Here is a 21,613-nt window from a genome sequence, read left to right as displayed (position 1 = left end):
TGATCCAGATCCAAGCAGGTCAAAGCAAGAGCACTTAGCCTCTGAATGGTCACTTGGTCCCCCTACAATCTGCAGTCCAGGAGCTCTTGAAGCAGCCATGTGGAAGTAGCTGCAGCCACCACACCTCCTCCTCTTCTTGCTCTAAGGGGAGCAGCCAGACTGCACTCTTCTATGCCCCCCTGGGCCAAACAAATTCCACAATGACCTTTTACTTTATCTTTGGCATTTATGAATAGAGAAGTCTGGAAACTGCTACAGCTGCTGGTGTTTTACTCTCCTGAAGTCTAGCATAATGCTTTTAAATGAAAAAAAAATAAAATACATGGGATTTCAAAGAATTACATTGAAATGTAGCTATTAAAATATTTGTTTGAAAAACAAATGCATGGGACCTCTAAAATCTATCCATAGACTGCTTAAGGTCTGTGGTTCTAAGGTAAAGAACTCTTGATCGTCATAAAAGTTGAGCAATCTTTCAAAAGTTAGGTAGGACAGTCTTATGGCCTATTCTTATGTGGTCTACCTTTTCCCCAAAACATCCTGGTTGTCCCAAGGTTTTGTTTTTGTTTTTATTATTTGCTTTCAATAACCATTTATTAAGCACCTACTGTATGCCAGGTATTGTGAAAGGCACTAGGCATACAAAAAGAGGCAAAAAATCCCCAGCTTCTGCCCTCAAGGAGCTCACACTCTAATGGGGGAGAAAACAAGCAAACAAATACGTACAGTTGCCTCAAAACAACTTAGTGTCAGAGAAGACTTGAGAGGACATGAAAATTGTATTCAAACATTTGAAGAATGTTTTCTTACAAGAGAGATTCGATTCATTCTGTTTTACCTCCCAGAAGAAAATATGATAATTGATGGATGGAGGTGGGAAAAGGGCAGAATCAGTACTGATGCAAAGAAAAACTTCCAAACAAATGTTCAGTTCTTTCAGTTACATCTGTCTTTTCATGACTCTATTTGGGGTTTTCTTGGGAAAGATGCTGGAGTTGCTTGCCATTTCTTTCTTCAGCTCATTTTACAGATGAGAAAACTGAGGCAAATGATTTGCCCAAGGTCACATAGCTAATAAGTGTCTGATGTTGGATTTTAACTCAAGTCTTTCTGACTCTAGGTCTGTCTCTTTATCTACTGTACTACCTAGCTTCCCCACACAAACAGAGTAGTCCAAAAGTTGAGTGACCTACATAAAAAGGTAACTATCTTGCCTCTCACTGTGGGTCTTGAAGCAAAGGCTAGATGGTCACTTTCCTAGGATGTTACAGAGGACAACCTTGCTCAGCTATGGTTTTACTAAACGGTCTTTGAGATCTCTACTAAATATGAAAGTTCAAAATATTCTATACAACTATAACAATCTATGAAAGTAAACGTTAGTGAGTGACTGAATACAAACATATTGTATTGTGTGAGTTGTATGATCAATAAGGATGAATAAATGGATATGTATGTTTGGAAATATGTGGATGCACCAGCTCTTTTTAGGGGTATTCCATGTTGACCAACACCCGGTAGAAGATAGCTTCTCACAGAATAGCTGGTAAATGGCAGGATGACTGTCTTCAGGCAAGGGCAACTGAAAACTCAGATGTGCAAAAATGTCCAAAGCAAGTTTGCTTTCCATTATAGCATACTGTCTCTTAAAAATAGTGAGTAACAGGCTCGGACTAGAATCTAAGGCTTGTTGCAATTGTGCCACAAACCTCAAATACATATTTTCCTAATGGGGATTAATCTATTATAGGTCTGTAAAGCACTTTGACCTCTTACAGTGAAACACACTGTCTATAAAGAGGAGGGAGGCAATGATGTTTAGCAAAGAGTTCTGGGTTTGTAATCAGGAGATTTGGATTAAAATCCAAGGTTTTTCACTTACTACCTAAATTTTCTAGACCTCAGTCTCTTCATCTGCAAAAGGAAGGGGTCAGCAGTATATAAAGCAATGGACCTGGACACAGGAACACCTGAGTTCAAGTATAGCCTTAGAGACTGGGCAAGTCACCCCTGTGCGTCTTGGAATTCTCATCTGCAAAATGGGAATGATGATATCAACATCCACCTCCCAGGGTTGTTGTGAAGACAACAAAATCTTAAGGTATTATATGTATTGTATGTATAAACCTTAAATATTATATGTTCTAATTGCTATCATTGCTATAATTATTAATATCCTATAAACCTATGATCCCCTGAGTATTTCAGAGTACCAATTTGGGACCAGAGGTAGTTCAAATACTTAAATAAAAATGTAATATTCAAAGTATTCATAATACAAGATCTTGAGTGCTGGTTTCTTTAACTTCACATCTCCAACTTGTACAGAAAAGATTAATAAAAGCATTGATAAAATAAATTAATGACTGAACATAGCATAGTATTGAGCCTACAAACCAAAGTCAGGCAATCAGTTATAAACACATAGTAAGCATCTATTATGTGCGAAGTACTGAGGAGACAAAGAAAGGGACAGTTCCTCCCCACAAAGAGCTTAATAGGCACCCAATGAAGGGGCATGTTGAAGAATTCCATAGGAGAGCAGCGGCATAGCAAATGAAGAGATGACTGACATGGGCTCCCATCTTAAATGGAGGTTCTGGAAGGAAAGGTTTCCACCCTTTAATCAGAGGGAGGGCCTATATTGGCAGAGGGCATTTTTGAGTTGCGAGTTTCAGGGCTGCAGTGATCTCAAAGGAGGAAGATGTTGCTGGGGCTATGGCAAAGTCCAGAGGAGTGGGAAAGAGATGGTGGGCAAAAAAGATATAGAAGATCTGGGTTCCTTCCTTAAAGAGAAGTTCAAATAGACTCTGCCCTCAAAAAATGAGACTTTTGTTATATTAGTGTGCCCAAATATCAAAGTTCTTAGAAGCATATTCACTAAGGATCTATGCTACTTATTTTCTCCTTAGAATACATGCATATTCTTTGCAATTTTCCACAAAGGGACCATGATCAATTTAGTGTGATCTCCCTGGTGACTCATATTGTTCACTTGTGACATTTTATTTAGACATTCCTCCCATAACACCTTGCATTAATCCACCCAAATAACTACTGGAGACATTTGTGAAATGATTGATTTTTCACATCTGAAAGACATTTGTTATGGTATGTTAACTGCAATAAAATATAGAAGAAACCTTCAAGAGTTCGTAATGGAACCGAATGCCAAGATAAATGTTGTATTTCAGCAATATTCACCCATAATAACTGACAGATATTAGTACTAGCATTGAATTTAGTATAAAAGGACCCTTTTATTCTTTTATGAATGTTTAATATGTATATGATGGAATGTAGAAAGACTATGAAGTCCATGAATGCTGCATTTTAGCATAGCATGTGGAAGTCAAAAACAAAGGTGATATAGTTATACTTTGCCTTGTTTTGTTTTTACATTGATATCAATGATCTTTAGGTCAAACATCAAAGTGGCCTTTGGCAAGCAATTGGTAACTTATTAAAGCAAATTAATATTTCAGGGAATCAGCAGGGAATACATGACAAATTAATTCTTCAAAATAATTATAGGCTCCCAGAGGAAACATAAACTTCAACTGTACACTCTTGTTAGTCATTTATGAACTGTATCTACTAAAACAAATTTGAAAAGGTAATAGTATCATGTTTCCTACTGCATAATGGAGCCAGCATCTAACCTTTCACTATATGAAGATTGCTGATTGGATTACCAGCAGAGGTGGAAACCTGGCAATCAAATCAAGGTCTCCAGCACAGATGGGTAGAAATATCTGATGTTACCAGTGAATTTAATTATGAGAGGACTACTGTCTCCAAATCTTCAGATTTTTAATTGTATTTGGATTTGTAGTAATATAGTCACATTAAAATAGTTCTTTAGTTAGGAATTACTGAAAATGTCTAATAGAAGAAAATATGCAATCCTCTATTCAATTCTAGACTATTTGATAAATTGATAAATTAGTTAGAGGTTTTCACAGCTTGAGGACAGATTCATTAATCAGTGGTATTAGCAACTGCTTCATTCAATCTTTTTTGCAGCTTTAAAGATCTATTTTTTCTCTTAAGTCTCATAGAGTGAAAATTCCTGTTAATAGACAAGTCTTTTACTAAGACAAAAATAGAAATAAAAAATAAGGAACAAAATTTTGCTTTGTCTAAGACCATGAAGATTAAGGGAAAAGGCATTACAACTAACCAATAAATGGAGATGGCAATCTTAACCACTAGCAAAAAGTATGATTTAGACACCCAGTTACCTCCCACTCTTTTCACAATAGAGTCCTGCTGTTAGTATGTAAATAACACTATGGTAGTGGTTGTTTGGAAACGGAGAAAGAAATGTATTTGTCAGTGTGAGAGTGTATGTGCACACGTGAGTGTGCGCGCAGACACGTATGTGCACACATGTGTAACATATTATTCAATCAAAATACTAAACCTCTACTATGTGGTAGGTATTGTGAAAAGGAAATACATATACCAAAAAAAAAGAAAAGGAGGAGAAGAGGAAAGAAACAATCCCTATTCTCAATGAATTTGTAAATGTACTAGGAAAAAAAATATCCATATATAAATCGTTATAGAATAAATAGACAAATACAATTTAATTAAATGGAAGGTAATTAGGGAGAGAGGACATCAGTAGTTGAAGTAATCAGAAAAGGTTTCATGTTGAAGGTGCTGCTTATGCTGTCTACTGAATGGAGAAAGGAATTCCAAGAGGTGGAGGAGAGGAGGAAGTATATTCCAGGTATAAAGGACTGTCAGGACAAAGACACAAAAATGTGAAAAGCAAAACTGTAAGTAATAAAGCAGAGAGAAAGCAAGTTTGGCTTGACCACAGAGTGTGGGAAAGGGAGCAAGGTAAAAGGAGAATGGAAAGACAAGTTGGGCCCAAGTTGTGGAAGGCTTTAAAAGACACATAAGTTTACTTCATCATGAAACCACACTCTGACCACACTGGATTTTAAGGGTGTCTTTGATGAATTTTCCCTTCTTTCAGGTGTAGTGCATATTTTCAAATGGTTTTAATTTAGGCAAAGTCATAGGCCTCTAAGATAAGTTGATTGCCATTTCTTAGACAATTTCATTAATCTGTGATATTCTGAAAAGTGGTATTGCACTATTCCATCTCCATTTGATGAGTTCTAGAATTATGATTGCCAGTGTATGGATAAATTTATTAGAGTTAATGATTACCTCAATGGGAAAAAGATTCCAGGTCCATTTACTGTAGGTTTAGAAATGAAAAAAAACCAACACATTTTTTAGGGTGGATATTTAAAACTCTGTTGCAGATGCCCAGATTCTACAGGCTCACATTGACTATTTCTGAAAATGTGTGTGGAATAACCTTGAATGAAAAATGAGTCTCATAAGTCAAAATTACCTTTTCCCAGTCTTCAGTATTCCAGTCTTTATACTGTCTTACCCATAACAATCACCTCTTTTTCAGTGCAATTAACAACTTAAAAAAAACTGCTCATCTCACTGTTCTTCCAATTTTAAGAAACCTACATTACAATGTGGTGAAATAAATCACAATCCTTCCAGCCATCAGGCTTTTCTAAAGGTCTTTTCCTGTTTTCTGAGGGTTAATTACCATGTTTTGCAATGTGTTCGTCAGTACTTGTCATTTTTTTTTTTTTCATTTTGGACTCACTTCCTTTTTTTTGTGCTTTTTGGAGGGGAGAGGGCAGGGCAATTGGGGTTAAGTGACTTGCCCAAGGTCACACGGCTCGAAAGTGTGTCAAGTGTCTGAGGCCAGATTTGAACTCAGGTATTCCTGACTCCAGGACTAGTCTCTATTCACTGATCCACCTAGCTTCCCCAACTCACTTCCCTTTTGACTTTCAGTGCAGCTGATTGTGTTTTAACATGAACTTCAATCATCTGTAAAATGTTTGACTTCCCCACACTGACTGTTGTTGCAATATCTCAGCACTGTTATTGAAATTTGCTACTTAAGCATTCTAAAATTTGCATGTGATCTTGGATTATTATACATTCTTAAAACACCGAAATTAGGGGCGGCTAGGTGGCGCAGTGAGTAAAGCACCAACCCTGGAGTCAGGAGGACCCGAGTTCGGTTCAGCCTCAGACACTTAACACCCACACACACAAAAAACTAGCCGTGTAACCTTGGGCAAGTTACTTAACCCCAATTGCCCTCCAAAAGGCAAAACAAACAAACTGAACACCAAAATTAAAGATACAACAAAAGAGAGCAATGAAAAGCATGTGGGTGGCAATAAATCTAGAATTAAGCTCATAGAGAACTAACTAAAGATAAGAAAACCAACTCAATTTGATTTTACCTGATCAAGCTCTGACATTGAGTCAGTCTAATGTCAGTATATGCACAAATGCATGACTCTCACAGATTGAAACTAGATTAAAAGTCCTGCTTGCTCCAAGTAGTTCACAAACCACTGTATAGAAAAGTTCCATTATTGCATTTGTGAAACAAATGGAACAAAAATATTAGACAAATAATAACCCTTGGTTATATGAATAAAGTGAAACAAAGATTCTTGTCAATAAAACAGGCATATTTTAAAGGGAAATAGGAGGGGTCAAGTAAGAATAATATTTAGGTTGTTGTGTTTACTCTTATGGTTTCACATATACAAAATCCAAATGTATCCCAATTACTGTTAATTCTTCATGCTGTATGTATATATGTTCAAAGACTATTAAACTTCTCAGTCCCTGAAAATAAAGTTAAGGAGTCCTTACAAGCTTAATAAGGGAATAAATAATACTAATCATCTAATTCTTCCTTTTATTAAAAGACTCTGGCCAGAGATAGTGAGTGATCAATAAATCATTGCTGTCTGATTGCATGAGATTAAAAAAAAAGTAGGGTATTAAAGAATACTTTATTATGGACTTCAAATGACAAATTGACTTTCACATTACACATAGTTTAAGAAAGAAATCAAGGTACTACTAATGTTATATATTTGAGTATATGTTAAAAAAAATTAGGTACAAGATTGATTTAGCATATCTGGCTGTTAAAACTAATTTGAATTCAATAAAAAAGCCCACTATATCACTATTACCCTATATCACATCAAATAAATCAAAACAATATTTTCTGTTTTCCAGTAGATTACATTCTAGTAGATTATTTTCCAGTAGAATATTTTGGCAAAGTGACTCAGTTATTTAGTATTGGATTTCTAGAATTTTGTTCTGATATATAAAATTAGGCCTCCAATTTGGTCCATAGAACAATATGCAAGTCATGATATTTGCTTTCCCGCAGTTAAATAAGGATTTGAAGTAACCTTTAATCTTCCACTGTATTTAATTATTGTCTGCTTTACCATTTTGCTGTGTTTCTAAAGTGCCTTTAGAAATACACTTAAAGTTAAGCCTTAGTATGTACAATCACAATTATGTAACAGCTGTAAGAAATTTCCACAGCATGTTGGAAATTTCAGGGGAATGGTGGGCAGCTGTGGCAAACATCCTTTGCCCAATTTCCTACAACACAAACTACAGCAGGAACTTCCACATAACCTACCATAATTAGAAGGGGCATCAAACCTTACCACTTCTAAATAGAATTGAGAAGCATAGTAAATTTAGCAAAGAAAGGCTTATCCATTAAGTTATAATCAGATCAATCCCCCTTTATTCATTTAAACTTAAAATTATATAACTACACTTTGAGGTAGATGAGTAAAATCCAAAAATTCAGGTCAGGTTCCAAACAAAAGAAGCATTAAAAACATCAAACAGCCTACAACAGAATAGAGGAAGCATCCATAGCAAATTCTAGAATTTTTTGTAATCTTCTAATCATTAAGAAAATATTCTACACAGCAGATGGTCTGGAGAAAAGCTAGTTCAATTGAGCAGCCTGTATGTTGCCCATACAAATATCATGGCTTCCAAAGACCTCCCTCCCCCCAAGTCCCAAAGCTTCTAAGGAAAAGTAGGAACAACTGCCTCCTATGAGTGAAAACTAAAACTTTGTAGCATTTAAACATGCAAAGCACTTTACATATGGCATTCCATTGGATTGCCACAACAACCATATGAAATAGATGCTTTTATGTTTCCCATTTTACAGATGAGGAGGCTGAGTGAGAGAGATATAAAGTGGTTTACACAAAGTCACATAGCTAGTAAGTGGCTTAGGAAGGATTTAGATTTAGATCTTTCTAATTCCAATTCTAAAACTCTATCTAATATACCAACTAATTACTTATATAAGTAGGATTTTGAAATTTGAATACAAAGATGCTGAACTTATTTTCCAAACAAACCTCGATGGCTCTGAGGCAGTCAGACTATAATATAATGAATACCTGTCCTTAAAGATGGTATTATATTCTGAAATATATCACATTCTTTCTCTTCCTAAATTGTACCTTGTTCAAGGAATTCCTTGGGATTTCTAGAAAGAATTCTAACAATCATTTTCAAATAGCACAATTTTCCCTAAAAGCATTCCTTTTTGTTTACTTTTAGAGGTTGCTAGCATTTTGTTTTGTTTTTATCAGAAACCAATTACTAGAGTGTTATTGGTATGGCTTATTATGTAAAAGAAGCTCTATATTTATACATGGCATGGTAATTCACATGTAAGCACTAATTACATATTTAGTTGCCTAAGTATTCTAGCAGTAGATAAATCTCTATCCATGAGAACTAGCTGATATTTACTTAGAGCCTAATGCAAAACTAGAGTGCAGAGTGTAATTTCATTACCCATAGTGTTTCCACTTAGCACTTGGAGCTGAAGAAAGTAACACATTTTTAAACTGCTATATTCATTTAAAATATGCACTTATTTTGTGTGTGGTTTTTTAAACATTCAGAATAATAACTTCATCTATAAAGATAATTATGCTTGCAACTTCAGGCTCACATGATAGATTTCAGAAAGTATTGTGCTCTTCCTCTAAATGCAAAGTCTACATACCCAGTCAATCCATTTGGGCCAGAACATGAAGTTGACCCAAATGGTTAGAACAAGAATCACAAGATTGTGACAATAATTTTTAATAGTGGTTTGTTTGTTTGGTTTGGGTTTTTTTTAAGGTGTTCTCTTTCTAAGGAACTCAAGGGGCATCCAAGAAGACAGCTGAATTTCAGCAGTATTCTAATATTGACACATATCAGTAATTAACCATGGTTGAAAAATGCACACAGAATAGCTTCAATTCCTTGTCAGCTTGCCCATAAATCCACGTATTTAACTGACCTCATTTTGGCTCATGCACACATTTGAAAATCCCGTCCAAAATCTATTAAATAAAAACCCACTATCAAAAGTTTAATCTACATCTTATCTACTGTGCACTATAAAGCACTGAGCTTATTAAAGTGTCCTCAGTGAGGGATTTTCAGCATACCTGTTTGCTTTTCATATTGGCCAAGTGAAATTAAATGAAAAATTTCACATTTCAGTTTATTGGGGGGGAAAGGAATCTCACTGAAATCCAGTTCATGAATGTTTTTAGTGTTAATGTAAAATTGTCCTTTGCCCACAAATTGACCTCATTCCCTGGCCCCCAGAAATATGAGACTGTCTTACAGACCACTGGGCTATGCATTTATCATTCTGTTACAAAGAGCTCAGTATTTTAAAAATATAAATACAATGGCAAAGCTTTGAATTGACACTTATGATAAAATGCATTCGATTAAGACTTAATAAAGTACTGTGTATATTACTAGTGAATAATGCACAGTCAGATAAAGTTGGACATAAAGCAAATAGAGTGTCAAAGCTAATTGTACTATGCATTCTTCAGCCACATTACTTACTTTATTACTAGATTAAAATGCATATTGTATTTCAGTAGATTTTTCATTCTTTTGGAGTATAACAATAAACTCTTTGGTGAAGGCCACCAAATTCAGAGCATAACAGCCATATGAGATATTAGAAACAAGGCTGCTTGGGGAGGTGGATTTTTCAGATTTCAGATTATATTATGATTTGTATTAAATCAACACAACTTCAAAGGCTTCCACAATGAGAAAGTCTTTCTCTTTGACTTGCAAGAAATCAAAATGAGGGAAAATTCTAAACCATCACTAGCAACTACCCATTTCCTCTAACTTTTCATTATCACCAGAGAAATATAATGAGAATGGATGTGGGAGGAAAACATTCTACTTAACTGAAATCAGTTAAATCCAACCCCTGACAATTATGAGCAGTGCAGTTCACATGATCTCTCTCAGATTCAGTTTTCTTCATCTGTAAAATGGGGACTAATAATAAGTATGGATTAAAATGACCCTATTTACATCAATTTATAAAATGTGGATGATGTGCCAATTTCAAAGATTTGTTTTGACATTCAAATGAAATAATGGAGAACCTACCAAACATTGAAATATTAAATAAATGGTTTTGTTATTACTTTTTCCCACCTGCATCTCAAATCTCAGTGTGATGAGTACTTTATCTTTTATTTTTGAAAAAAAATGACTGACTAATCATTAGCAGAGTACTATATGTTTTCCTGGTTTAAGAGAACTTGACAAGGATTCTTAGAGCAAAAGACTGAAGATCTGGACCTGGAAAAGACCTTCCATGCCAACAAATCCAATTCCCTTATTTCACAGATAGGGAAACTTAGGGTCCAATGCTTAAGTAATTGTCCATGGTCAAATAGGTATTAAATGTCTAAGGTGGAATTTAAATCCAGGTCTGTCCTGACTCCAAGTCTACTGCCCTATCTACCATATTTTCTTATGTCATTATGGTTGAAGCTTTCAGAACCAGAAGCAACTTTAAAAATCATTCAATTCAATTCAACAAAACAAACATTCAGCTTCTATTTTGTAGATACCATGTTAACTGGATACAAAAAACAAAACTAAAAACCAAATCACAGTGTTTGGAAGATAGAAGGTGGCCCAGGGATCATCTAGGATAACTGAAACAACAAAAGCATCCCCACTGGTAACTTCCTTGATGAGTAGTCATCTAGCCTCTCCTTAGAGGCATTCAAGGAAGGAAAACCTATCGCCTTTCAAGGTGTCTGTGCTCCAATTTTGGACAGAGCTAATTGTTAGGAAGTTTTTCCTGATATCAACCCTAAAATGGCCTAATTGCAACTACTACACATTTTTGCTATTTTAGCCTTCTGGGGCCTGACAGAGCCAGTCTAACTCCTCTTTCACAAAAGAGCTCTTCAAATACCTGAAGACAGCTGTCATGTCTCCCCAGAGTATTCTCCAGTATATAAATTATCAGGTATTTGGATTGATCATCATATTAAATATCCACAAAGATCTTTGCCATCCTGGTTGCCTCTGTACATTCTTCAGTTTATCTCTGCCTTATGTGAACCCCAGAACCAAACAGATTAGTTTTGATGAGGACAGAGTACAAAGAGACCACCATCATATTCCTGGAAGCTATGCCTCACTTAATGTAGCTATAGATTAGATTAAGTTCTTTCTTTCTTTTTCTTTTTCTTTTTTTTTGGCTTCTATATCACACTGCTGACTTATATGAAATTTTTTAGTCCACTAAAACCCAAGATCTTTTCCAGACACACCAAGTCTTGACCATTATTTAGCTGTGAAGCTGATTTTTTTTTATACACCAATTTAAGGCATTACCTTTACCTCTACTAAATTTTATCTTATTAAATTCAGTCCAACACTTTAGTTTTTCAAGATCATTTCGGAACCTGACTCAGTCATCCAAGGGGCTAACTATCTCTCCCAGGTCTTTGCCATGTGCAAAGTTTATAAGAATTCACCCATGGCATTTATTTGTTTATCTAAGTCACTGATAAAAATGTTTAAGTAGCATAGGTAAAAAATACAGATCCTTGGGCTACTCTATTGGAGATCTCCAGGCACATTGACAATGAATCACTAAATAACCACTCTAAGAGTCTGATTGTCACATCTCTCCATCCACAAAAATTAAAAAACAACAAAAAAAAAAAAAACCAAAAGCTCTATCAAAATAGCTAAAAATCCAGGTCAACTCTACCTACAGCTTTCCCTTGACCTAACACTTAGAAACTCTGTTAAAAATAAAGGGTAGATCCATCAAAATCTATTTTCTTGATGAAGTCATGCTGGTTATTTGTAAACAAAGGGCAGATTCATCAAAATCGGGTTTTTTTTCTTATGAAGTCATGCTGGTTAATTGTAATCATAGCTTCCTTTTCTAGATGTTTACCAACCATAGTTTTCATGAACTAGAATTTTCCCAGGACTTAAAGTTTTCAGAATTTGTTCTCTTTCTTTTTTATGAAAACTTAAACATATTTATGGTACTTCTTCCTTTTCATATGATTTTTCAAATATCATTGACATTAGAACATTTACCAGATCTTTCAGTACCAGATGATATAACTCATTTGAGCCAGATGACTCAGATTCAATAAGAGTAACTATATACTCTCTTACTATCTCCTTGCTTATCTTGGGTATTAATTCTTTGTAAACCCTTTTTGTTCTGTAATAATAACAATAATAGAAACATTTACACAGTAAAATTGAAATGTAACTTGAAAGTGAAATGTAACAAAAATGGTAAGTCAAGGCACTTTTCTCTGAGCAAGATATTATTTTATTAATGGGGACATACAACCTGCCAATAAAAGTGTTAATGACTCTGCCTCTAATATAAGATCCAGAACAAAACGAGAGCTTTTCTTCTGTAGGTTTTGGGGAGCACAGAACAAAGAACAGAAAAGGGTAAGTGACATCATGGGGTTGAGGCCAACATGATTGGTTATAGAGCTGAGGTGTAAGGAATGATATAATTGGTTGAAATTTTGGTAATGACGGTATAGCAAAAACAACAGCACAACAACCTCTTTTTCCCCCTGTGCCTAAGATAACAGACCCAATCTTTTGGAGAGCAAACCAGACATCCTTGAAAAATGGCTTAGTAATGTAAAGAAACCAGACCTGAACCCCTTGCCTTCACATGCATCCCCCAAAGTTTAAGCTGAATTCCTTGAGGCAACAATAAGAACAATGATTAGGAGGAGAGTTGGATTTTTAGATTCAACCCAATGGAGACCAGCTGAATTCTAAACCAAGTTCAGAGACACAAAACCATGACTTAAGCAGTTATAGGGCAAAAACAATTGATGTTTAACAAGGATCAATAAGAAAATGGTACAGGACTGATTTTAATTTTCTCATTATTATGTCCCAGGAACTATGCTAAATGTTTTACAATTATTATCTCTTTTGATACTCACAACAACACTGAGGTAGGTGTTATGATTAGCCCCATTTTACAGATGAGGAAATTGAGGCAGAGAGAAGTTCAGTGACATGCACAGGGTCACACAGCTAGTAAGTGTCTGAAGTTAAATTTGAACTTAAGACTTCCTAACTCTAGGCCCAATTCTCTATCTTCTTGTGCAACTTAGTTGCCATCTGGCTATAAATTCTAGTGTAAATGTAATTCCCAATAGCTGAGGTAAAAATACAAATGCAAAGGAAAAATTGGAGACTTCTGTGTTCTCTCTATTTTCAGTTAGCATCGTCTCTAAGCAAAGTTCTCGTCCCTTCTTTATTCCCTTTACTCTGAATACAGCTAAATCTCCCTCCCACCAAAACAAACAAAACCTTTTTTCCCCTTGTTGTTCTTACATTCTTTCTCCAATCTCAATTTATTCTGAGCTTTAAAACAACTGATGTTATTCTTAGAGGACTGTGACATGCCCTTAGTCCCCAGTCTTAAAGAGTGAATACTTTACTGAGGGGAGAATGGAAAAATACATATTACACATATTGTTAAACATAAAATTGGATTTTGGATTTTCCCAGTAACTCTTTAGAAATACCACAAAGACTAGGGAGCAGCACATAGGTGGAGGGTGTAGCTAGGTGGCACAAGGGATAGAAGACTGGCCCTGGAGTCAGGAAAATTCATCTTCCTGAGTTCAAATCTTGGCTCAGATACTTACTAGCTGTATTACCCAGGGCAAGTCACTTAACCCATTTACCTAAGTTCCCTCATTTGTAAAATGAGCTGGAGAAGTAAATGGCAAACCACTCCAGTCCTTTGCCAAGAAAACACCAAATAGGTTCCTGAAGAGTAAAACAGGACCAAAAAAAAATGACTAAACAACAACAAAACATATATAAATGTCTGTTGTGGTGTGTGTGTGTCTAAAACAACAGCTTCTCATTGGTGGTGATTGATTACTCACTATTATGTGAGGGGTGGAGTTTTGAGAGCTTAGGATAGGAAAGATCTTGGTTTTCTTCAAACTTCAAGAGAGAAGACATGTGGTTCCATATTCTCTTCAGGGAAAGGTCCCCAAAGGGAAAGAAAGTCTCTGGGAAGAAGCTGACATGTAGAAGAGCAAGAACCCTAGTCATGCTCCTATCCTAGCTTACCATTGGAAACTTTGGGGAATTTTAAAAAAGGGATTGGATCTGGGACTCTCTCCTCTCTTTCTTCCTCTGTCTCTTCTCTCTCCCTCCCTTTCCTTCTCTCCCTCCTTCTTCCTCTTCCTCTCTCTCTCTCTCTCTCTCTCTCTCTCTCTCTCTCTCTCTGTCTCTCTCCCTCCCTCCCTCTCTCCCTCCCTCTATTTGGCTCTGTCCATCTCTCTTTTTCTCTTCCATTTCCTCTCTCTCTGAGCTAAGATGTTTCCTATTGGAGAGCTCATTCATTCTGGGTGTTGTCTGGTATAGCCTCATCTGATTTCTGTTTCTTAATGGCTTGTATAAATGATTTTATTAGCTATTCACCATTTCTGATCTTTTTTTTAAAATGGCAATTGGTGAGAAGGGTGTCAAGTACAGTATACAAAGGACTTGATGAACATCTTCTTCATTAAGGGATAGCTATCAGAAGTGCAACTTGAATCTAAAAATTATTTGCCCTAGACTAATATTATTTAGTGGAGAAGGTAGATCTAGCCTGATACCCTTTCTCTGAGAAGAGCAGAGAGATCAGACATGGCTCCAATCTCATACTCCCTGTATGACAAAAATCAAAGTTTCCTTTGCAGAAGATGTGTGTGTGTGTGTGTGTGTGTGTGTTGGCAAAGGGTGGGGGTGGGAGAAGATGGATGTGGAGTCAGAAAGACCTGAATTCAAATCTAGCCTCAGACACTTACTCTAGTGTGATCCTGGACAAGTCAGTGAACTCTGCCTCAGTTTCCTCATCTGTAAAATGAGGCAGAAAAGGAAATGGCAAACCATTCTGGTATCTCTGCCAAGAAAACTCCAAATGGGGTCATGAAGAGTTAGACACAACTGAAATGACTGAACTACAACAGGGGAATGGGGGAGGGGCAGAGGGGAGAGACTCTAGAACAATCTATTCATACTTCCTTGGGAGCAACATCTAGACAAACATATAAATACATATAAACTACATAGGAAATACATAGTTTGTGCATATATACAAATCACTATGTATGTATATAAGCCAGAATGTCAATGAGTGGCTCTGAATACATATAGTGAGTTTTATGATTGGAGTATGAATATGAGTAAACTTGTTTGAGATGCCATGTGTGGAAAGATGTATGTGGGCTAAGGTGTATTTGCCCTTTATTCTCTTAACCTGCCCTCGATCAGCATTAAATGGAGGGAGTTAAGCATCATTTTCCATTCTATACTGACCCCCAAGTACAAAATTAAGTGATCATAATAAGATCTTCAAACATTATTAACTAACAGCCTTATTCATCTTGCTTCAAAGCCTTTTGCTGAATCAAAGAAACAGTGGAATTCTACTTTAATGAAAATATTAGTTTATTTTCCTCTGAGGAAGAATATTAGTTTACTATTTTTAGTACCACATACAAATATGAGTATTTATATCTCTCATAAATTATATGTATAGATAATGTATTTTCTTTCTTGCCAGTACCTATCTTATAGAAGTCAGAATACTTAAGGTTACTGAGACATTGAGTTGTTAATAATCACTCCCAATTTACCAACATTGTCTAAGTTTGGTTTTAACCCATAGACCTAGTTCATATTAAACTCTCAATCCTTTGAACTCCTAACATCTACTACCTCTATAGGTTATTTGGAAATTAGATATTTTCTTGCGAAATTATTTACACTCCTGTCTTATATTATTATTGAATTTTTCACATATTCATGGTTTGCCTTCCCAAGTAAAATATAAGGTTTTGGAGGTCAAGGATGCTACTTCTTGGTATGACCTTAGTCAAGTTACTTAACTTTTCCAGACCCCAGTCTCTTCATATATAAAATGTGGTGGTCCAATTAGATGACCGTGAGGTTCATTTCTAACTGCAGATGTCTTACCCTATGACCTTTTAATCATAAAATACTAGAGCTGAAAGGTAGTTTAGAGACCATCTATTCCAAATCATTCAGATAAGAAAACTCTAGTAAATAAAGGGAGGAGTGATTTGTTCTTCTATTCTTTGGCCCACCAGTATTTTGGCCCAATAAATGCTTATTAACTATAAGCAAAGCATTTGAGATCTATGCATGTACACAGGTGACACTCTTTTTAATATGTTTTATGGGACACTGATCAGAAGACTCCAGCCAAACTTTTCTGTATTATTGGTCTGTCAGGATATGCAAAATTTTACCATTCCTTTGGGTTTTGAAGGCTTTCAGGTGTTCAATAGTTTCCTGTTAAAATGTAAAAACCACTGGGAGCCATCATGATGTGGTAGGAAAATGACTAGATTTCTGAGTCAGGAAATTAAGTTCCTATCCTGGCTCTTGAATCACTGCGCCATGTCACATTGGGCAAGTCATTTATTTTATTTTTGTCTGAGTGGAAGTCCCTTATCTATAAAATGGGGTAATAGAATTTGTACCTGTTATCGCACAGGGTGATTGTGAGAATAAACTACAATAATATGCTGAAATTCAACATAAAGCCCCTAAAAATGTGAGCTATTATTAATCACAGGCATGAATAATCCAGTAATTAGATAATATATTGATACTAAGTTATTTGACAACTCCTGGGAACAAGGATAATTCTTTAGAATTGAGCATAAAGGATTTGGGTGAGAGTAAAGACAAGGGAATTGGGGTAAAATGGATCCATTAAGAGGGTGTCAGTAGGGTATCAAAAATATTTCACCTACTTCACTATTTTATCTAGGAATATGAGTACAATGTATGAAGAACACTTTAATAGCTATAAACTGTATTATACCTGATTCAAATACTTTAAAAGAATTGTGATTTGATTTGGTGTGGGTAACTTATTAGTACAAATTACAACCAATCAAGAATCTTCATCAAAAAATAAGACAGTTGGGGCGGCTAGATGGTGCAGTGAGTAGAGTGCTAGCCCTGGAGTCAGGAGGACCTAAGTTCGGATCCGGCCTCAGACACTTAATACACCCCCCACACACACACACACACACAAAACTAGCCATGTGACCTTGGGAAAGTTACTGACCCCAACTGCCCTCCAAAAAAATAAATAATAAGACAGTCTAACATGAGAAGTGTGGGGTTTTAGCCACATAGGGGCTAACAGAAAAACAGTATTTCTAAGATTCAGCACAATTTAACGTTTTTAATTTTTCTTTTTTCATTTGACAGTTGTGAATTATGTGTTTTCTATTCTAAATACTTTGAACTTGGGATGAAAAGTCTTTCACCAAAAACCTTTCAAATAATAAGTAAGGTATGCACTACAGCCATTGCTGCCTGTCTGTAAGAGATAATATGCATGCCTTTCAGAATTATTTGTGGATTTTTCTTTATATTTCCTAGAAAGGAGCCATTCAGTAAAAAAAAAAATAATGAAATAAGTTTTATAGAAGGTATGGGATCTTAAACCAATACATACAGAGCTAACATTTAGGTAGCACTTTAAGATTTACAAAGTGCTTCACCTATGTTTTCTTATTTGAGTTTTATAGCAACCCTGGGAAGTATATTACTGTATGCATTTTACATGTGAGGAAGCTAAAAATCACAATGTTTAAGTGATTAATCCATGGGTACCTAGAATTGCCAAGAGGTGGAATTCAAGCTCAGTTTTCCTGACTGGAAATTAAGAATTTTATTGATTATACCAAGCAATCTTTCCTTCAAAGTATTATTTGTTTTCCATGTTATTAGTACTATGAAAAGTACACAAATACATATATGCAACTTCCTAAAACTATAAATTATACAGCAATTTTCCATTTGTATTGACATAATGAGTTTCTTCATCAGTAGTTCTTTGCACCAATAAAAGTACAAATCATGATGAAACATACCAAACTAAATACATACACAACATATGTGTATGTGTGTGAATATATATGTATATGTGTGTATGTATAGGTATGAATGATTTACTAGTGATTGTATTTATTGGTTTATTTATTGTAAGACATGACTCCAGCTCCCTTCACTCTAAAAACATAGTTTTAGGTAGACAGTTCTAATAACAAAAAGTAGTATAGTATCGGCAAAAGATTATTCCCCTCTGTATTTTCTGCTCTACATGGTTTAATAAAATGTTACTCAAAGGATTAAGCTCACCACTTCTAATGTCATTAGCAAGCTGCTAACTCAAGCTTGGATTATCACCACCTCCCTCAGCTTCCTCTCCAATCTTATTGGTGAGTTGGACGGTGAAGAGGCAAACTCCTCTCAATGCTTTCCTTTATTGAGAGCAGAAACTGGACTTTCAGCTCATCCTACTTTGCATATACTGCTCTGTTTGGTTTCAACTCTGAAGGACAAGATGGCCATTGGTGTCCCCCCAACCCCTGATTTCCTAACTTCTTTTGTGTGTTTTTCCTCCAACTCCCATCAGATTGTAACTCCTTTGAGAGCAGGGACAGTATTTATTCTTTTTTTTTTAAGCAATTGGGGTTAAGTAACTTGCTCAAGGTTACACGGCCAGGTGTTTCTGGGTGGGTGCTAAGCCCGGATTCGATCCCAGGTCATACCGACTCTGGGGCCAGTGCTCTTACTCGCTGTGCTAGTTGGCCACCCCAGTATTTATTCTTATTTATTGTATCCACAGTGCCTGAAATATAGTAGGCACTTCATAAATGTTTATTGGATTAGATTGCAAAAGTGCATTGAACTTAAGAGTCAGAGGAATTGCTGAATAGAATTACACTTCTGACCTTGGTTAGATGTTTGATGATGGGTGTGCCATGCAAATTCTTTAAATTTCAGTTTCTACATTTACAAAATGAGTATAGTAAGGTTTATAGAATTTTACCTTACAGCAATGTTCTAAGGGGGCAGCCAGGTGGCGCAGTGAGTGAGAGCACCATCCCCGGCATCAGGAGACCCGGGATCGGTTCTGGTCTCAGATACTTGGCACCCACACAAAAAATAACTGGCCGTGTAACCTTGAGCAAGTTACTTAACCCCAATTGCTTAAAACAAAAAAAAACAAACAAACAAAAAAAGAAATGTTCTAAGGATCAAATAAGATATTATGTCAAATGTTTTAGAAAACTTAAAACATTATATAAATGTTTATGACATTGTTATTAGAAAAGTGAGCAAGACCTAATGGAGAGAGTGGCCTTGGAGTCAGGAAGACATTAGATTCAAATCCTACCTGCATGCATACTTGTGTGACCCTGGGCAAGTCACTTAATCTATTAATTTTTTGGGAAAATTTTAAGATTTGAAGTTATGGATAAATTAGTGCTCTACATTGGTAAATGGAATTTTCACACTGTGTGTTCCCTATATTGATGAAATCACAGATCCAGACACCACATCCTGCCAACACACATGTATGCATGCATACACACACACATATTAGTCAAGATATTTATCTTCAAGTATTTAAAGGTCTGGTGGGCAGATGAGGAATTAGTTTTATCCAATTTTTCCCAGAGTAGAAAAACAGGAGGAATGAGTAGAAGTTGCCCTGGGACAGAGCCTGATATACAGAGAAAACATCATAATGAATAGAGCTGTCTGGAGTAGCCTGCTTTTGGAGCTACTGGGCTCCCATTCATTGAAAGATGAACACGTGTCCAGGGAGTTGTCAAGGATATCGTTTTTTAGGTTTAGGTTGCCATAGAAAGATACTGATATCCTTTGTCTCTGATATTTTGTAATCCTGTGATCAAAATTATAACATGTACTCTTTCTATCTCTCTGTTTTATTCAATGAAAAAGATGTCAGTTAAAATGGTGGTCATAGCACATTATTACTTTAAATGCTACTAATACATGTATGCAAATATCAAATAAATAATTTTATCTACTACCGGTATTAAAGCACCTCATGTAACTAATGAAGGCATAATCTGGTAGTCAAATTCCGGGACTTATTGTTTTTAATCTTTAAATTAAAAACAGAAAGAAATTTTTCTTTGTTTAAAAAAATGTCATTTAGAAATAGTTTAAGAAATATGGAAAAAGCATAGTTATTAATAATTCCAATGTCACCCTGAGTTCTTTGGTTTTCTGAGCTCTTTCTTCGATGATTTCTGTTCAGAACATGAAGGGTGGGATTCTACTGAGTTTTCATCCCAATGCACTACATTAAATATGCTCTTTTCTCTCTCTCATATTACTGATTTCAATTATGCAAAAGAATCATTTTGAAACAAAATAATATTTATGATCCCTGCTCATCACTCCTACAAGACTATTTTGAATACCTAAGAAAATCTGTTATAACACTATCAATATCAATTGAAATGAGTGTTAACTGAAAATGTGGGCCAACCCTTCTTCTTAAACACAGAAATCCCTGCTTGGAATGATGATTCAGATTTTAATTCCCATCAGCATTTATATTAATAAAGGGCTATTTTCAAAGGTTAGAAAATAAGTTCAAGAATTAATTCCATATTAAAGTTTGCCATTAGTTTTTCATAAATGACAGCAGCCAGGAGGCACAATGGATAGAGCGCCAGGCCTGAAGGCAGGACGACTCATCTTCCTGATTTTAAATCTGGGCCTCAGACATTAGCTATATGACCCTGGGTAAGTCACTTAATACTGTTTGCCTCAGTTTACTCATCCATAAAATGAGCTGAAGAATGAAATAGAAAAACACTCCAGTATTTTTGCCAAGAAAAGCCCAAATGGCTTCACTACAAGTCAGACATGACTGAAAAATGACTAAACAACAACATTTGATAAATGGTTGAAAGTTCAAGAGAACTGATTTCAGTCGCTTCTTCTTTCCTCCTATAAGTAGCTCCCTGGATTGCTTAATAACTTCATGCTGACAGAGGAGTAGGACATATAATATAAAAGATGAGATGACTTTGACCATAATCATTACCATAAGATCAGCCCTTTTACTACTGAATGAATGAGACTAAAATTAGGAGCAAATATCAAATATAAATCTTTACTTCCCTTTCCCATAAAGATTAAGGCATAGTAACATGGTTTGATTCTAAACTAGGAATGGAAATATACAAACACACAAAATATACAAACATACAAATCCATCTATCTATATACATATGTACATGTACACACTTTATAATATGATATAATATATATACAGATACAGATACAGAAACATAATGGAATTTTAAGTGTATATTTACATATAGACATACACATATATATTATAGATATAGTATAATATAATGGAACTCTGTGTATATGGAAATATATGCATATAATACAATAAATTATATTATAATTTGTATACACACATATACATAAACATATCTAAACAACTTGAAACCTACTA

General features: G+C 35.5%; 1 protein-coding gene across 2 annotated transcripts in view; it reads right to left on the bottom strand.

Moving 5' to 3' along the window:
* MACROD2 (mono-ADP ribosylhydrolase 2) overlaps nt 1–21,613 on the bottom strand; it is a 2,250,628-nt gene that overhangs the window by 1,156,084 nt on the left and 1,072,931 nt on the right. The window lies entirely within an intron of this gene.

Source organism: Petaurus breviceps, unplaced genomic scaffold (genome assembly GCF_028583685.1).
Source record: "Petaurus breviceps papuanus isolate PSGF00001 unplaced genomic scaffold, PetGlider_PUasm1.0 90919, whole genome shotgun sequence".
NCBI lineage: Eukaryota > Metazoa > Chordata > Mammalia > Diprotodontia > Petauridae > Petaurus > Petaurus breviceps.
This window is presented reverse-complemented; position numbering and strand designations above follow the sequence as displayed.